Source organism: Lepeophtheirus salmonis, chromosome 12 (genome assembly GCF_016086655.4).
Source record: "Lepeophtheirus salmonis chromosome 12, UVic_Lsal_1.4, whole genome shotgun sequence".
Classification (NCBI taxonomy): Eukaryota; Metazoa; Arthropoda; class Copepoda; order Siphonostomatoida; family Caligidae; genus Lepeophtheirus; species Lepeophtheirus salmonis.
The window spans coordinates 7,638,163-7,642,520 of NC_052142.2; the positions used below are offsets into that span (position 1 = coordinate 7,638,163).

At 27.4% G+C, this 4,358-nt stretch overlaps 1 long non-coding RNA gene across 1 annotated transcript in view; it reads right to left on the minus strand.

The window, feature by feature from the left end:
- Window positions 1-4,358, minus strand: part of LOC121126954 (uncharacterized) — a 64,616-nt gene that overhangs the window by 38,730 nt on the left and 21,528 nt on the right. The gene's annotated exons all lie outside the window — the stretch shown is intronic.

The window sequence follows — 4,358 nt, forward strand, 5'->3', positions numbered from 1 at the left end:
ATGTGCACAATTGTATATAGCAACTTCCACATTGATGAAAAAAGGGTGATGATCTTTTTGATTAAACTCCACGTCTGGCTTGTGTTTAGCAACTTAAATTTATGACATATTTAACTGAATTCATGTCAGAACAAGAAAATATTATTTGGATCAATCTATTATTTCAATATTCTGTATTTATAATTTATTGTTATTATTAGTTATATGATTACAATTGTTTAATCTTGTATATTTAACATAAATGTATGATGATTTATTTTTTAGTATGTAGATTATATTTAATTTAAGCCTTCTTTTTAAACTTGAAACTACAAATATATTTCGAAATACTCTACTTTGTCGTTTCATTAGTTATTATTCTGAGAATATGGTTCATAATGAATTACAATTTCATGGAGTGTGACGTTTTCAAATGTACTGTAACGGACTAATAATGTTTAGGTCAATTATACGTAGTATATCTTCATTAAACATTTTGCTAATAAATACTTTCGTTATACCCTCAAAAATCATAATAAAGCAGGCATCTGATAATCACATCAGTATTTTAAACAATGATACCATTAGTCTTTCAGAATTAAAGGCTGACAAGTCTAATTCTACTTCGCTGGATTGACGATTCTTACAATCCGGTGGTAAGAGAACGTTTATCGTTGCAAAATCACATCTTAAGTTTTTTTCCATCAACGGGAATTTGGGCAAAACATTTTGCCTTCAAAATGTTTTTGACAAATTATGAGGTAGCATCTGGTTTACAATTAGAGGAATAGTTTCAGGTTATAAAACCTTTGTCTTTTATAAAGTTAGTTATTTTTTATTTTTTAAAATCAATAATTAAAAAAATATTATGTTTCACATGATTTTTTGTATTGGGATACAGATTTTTCGGCTGTTGACATCCGATTCAAAAACAACATCTTTAATAAAAAATGGCTGAAATATCATCCAAAATATTTTAACCAAATAGCTGCCTGGATTTGAGCAGTACTTTTTTTAACGCTTTATAATCTTGTATTTCTATTAACCTTGCTTTTAATACAACGTGGGAAGTTTATTTCCTTCTTCTAGGGTTCCTTCAATATCTAAAAAAATGTCAGGAAAGCTAATTAATCTTCTCCCAAAATTATTTTAAATCAATTATCATGTATTTGGGTTTATCTTATTTTTACACACGGGTAGGACATGTTTTATGGATGATTATTATCAGATTAGGATTAAGACCTTGTGCAATCCGTTTCGCATTGAGTATATATTTGATACATCTAATAATCTGAACCATCTCCAAGTAATTGAAACTTTGCATGCAAAATCTTAGACTTCAAGTATCTGGTAACCAGATTATAAGTTTACATTTTTTTTGGTTGGATTGTTTGGTCAATATCAATTGTTCTAAATATTAGTAGCAGATGAAGAGTTGAACAACCATTTTGATTAAATTATTTTAAAATGCAAAAAAGAATGAATTTTATCAAAATTGAGTGTGGATTACATTCATATTCATGGATAAATTATCATCCATTTGTATCAACAAATTATTTGTTATTAACTCTGCGTGTGCTGCAAAATGTACTTAAAGTAGCCTAAATTGATTGTAATAATAAAAGAATGGCGTGAAATTGATAGATTTTATTTCAAATACCATATCGGGACTAATTCAAGTCTTTTAAATCAAACAAAGGTTTTAAACTATAATTCAAATTCTTAGGTATTTTAAGTCACTCCACAAATTTAAATACAATGTCTATAATTGCTCACATATGTCTAGGAAATATTGGGCTTGATGTACATGTATATGATGTAAAAAAATTAATTATTATTTTTTCTTTTTCTTGATTTTTGTTAAAGGTTATTTTTATGTTGACCATCCAAATAGGTTCTTCCCTTCACTATTTAATATGATGCGCTTTATCAACAAACACGTTGCTTAAAATCTTATTTATCAATCAACTATACGAGAAGCATAATTTATTGTTTAAAACACCCCATTAGAACCAAATTATTAGTTCTAGTACTCTTATGAAGTTAATAATTAATTCAACATCAGACTAAAAGTCTAGATATTTATTCATCAAAAAATATGACGTAAAAATATAATATAAAACAATATTGACTCATAATTTAACCTAGAAAAATGATGATAAAAATATATGGAGGGTATTATTATATACAAAGAGGTTAAAACAACATGGAGAATAAATAATTCTGCTTAATTGCAGAAAGTTATATTATCTATGAAGGGATCCAACTAAAGACAATGTATGGAATTTGACCATTTCCAACAGTTGTGTTATTGTCACTGCCATTTGAGCAATTCCCAAAATAAAACTCCATCTTCTTAGACTTTTTCCCTTCCTTCTCTTCCACTCTAAAAACTCGTGTTCAGTGATGATTTGTTATATTCCAGACATGCTCTATTAAGAGTCTGTGGTTCTACAGCTATGGGCTCATCAAAAATAACCTGAGCTTTTGGTATCCTCTGTAATATTTTATATTGAAGCCAAAGGATTTTCTGCATCCTTTTGGAGTGAATCAATCATTTTCAGACAAATACTACTACCTTTTTTAATCTTCTTAAAAAGAAAAATACTAATAGTGACTATTCCAGTTGTCTCACCTTCATTGATTTTAATATTATAGTAAAATACCAAATTTACGTACAATATGGAAAGTCACTTCCCGACATTTCTTTGATCCGGTGGATCAGAGGTCGGTTCACTGATGAGAGTAAAGAAGTTTCTGTATTACCTCTTTTTGTTGTCCACAATTTTTCACCAACCGATTTTTGTGTATATTTAACACAACCTATCAGTTTTTATGTAGTCAAAAATGTCATAGTCGATCTTGTAATTTTTCAAATATAAAATAATAAATTTTTGGTATAACCTAATATTTATATCAAAGTACGTACTGGTACTTAAATGTACTATTCTTGTTCATGTGGACTTAAATAACTTAATATTATGCTATGTGAAACTTATTATTATATAACTATAACAATTAGTAAATATAACAGAAATGAAAATTATATTAATATTTATTAATTATGAACAAAAATTATTTTAAAAACAATAAATTTGTTAAAGCATTTACACAGCGTGTATATTAATAAATGACGATGATAAATACTTGCATTTCAAATATCTCACTCTCTAAAATAATTAACTATTAAACGTAATCAGTAACTCATACAGAAGATAAAAATGATTAATCATTTTGAATATTATAGTGAAAAACACATCTGACGCAATTCTTATGAAAATTTAAGTAATAGGGTATTTTCACTATATCAGAACAATATTGTTAATAGTTAATAGTTTGTTTGAATTTTACCCAAACTAAGAAAAACTAATGAAACATCCAATCATTTTTCTTAGAGGGACAATAGGACAGGAGATGAATGACATAGAGATCTTGTAATGGATGCAAATTAGGCATTGTATCTAAAATTTATATATAAACTTTAATTCATACCAATGCACAATAAATTGGTCTTCAAATTAGAAAAAAAAACATGTAGAAGATTTCTATAAATCGTAGGAAGGGATTGTTTTGAAAGATGATGATGTTGCGTTTGTAGTGTATAATAATTCATATAAGCTAACAACTATCAATCAGGAGTGAGAAAGTATCCTAAAGAATCTTGAGACTTAAGAACAACCAGCCTCCCTATAAAAGAAACAGAAGCTCTAATATAGCTTAACTCCCCACTCCTAATATGAAATGATTTTTAGAAAACTGAAAATAATTTTTACCACAATTTCTTGGCATTAATGCAATATGGCTTCATATAGGTGTTGATTAGAAGTTAGTTTTCTTCAACTTTTATAATTTTTCTTTTTCCAAAAGTTATCAATAGGTTTAAGATCGGCGGAGGAAGGGGGTCATACCATTAACCGTACATCCTTAAAGCCAAAAGCAGTCAGTGATGAAGTAGTATTTGATGTAGGATGTAATAATGTATTGTCATTCATGAATATAAACTTCTTGTAGAGTGAACAGTTTTTGCTTTTAAACCATGAATGAAAATATTACTATCAAAGATCAATATAATGTATTTATTTCATTTTACTACCTTCTGGAACTTTGAAAGGACTAATAAATTATTTACCAATGATTCCAGCCCAAAATAATAATAATTATGAACTTAGTATTTTTATTTCAATTTTCTCTATATTCGCTTTTTAAAATAATAAATGACCATTTGGGTTTCAAATACTCAATTACCGCTCAATATTATCATTACCAAAATAATGATTTTAGTATATTTCTACATTTAGTAAAAATAAATATGTAGTCGAAATAAGAATCATGGATCATTGCTAAATACTCTTAGCCCCTAAGTTAATTCTATATTGATA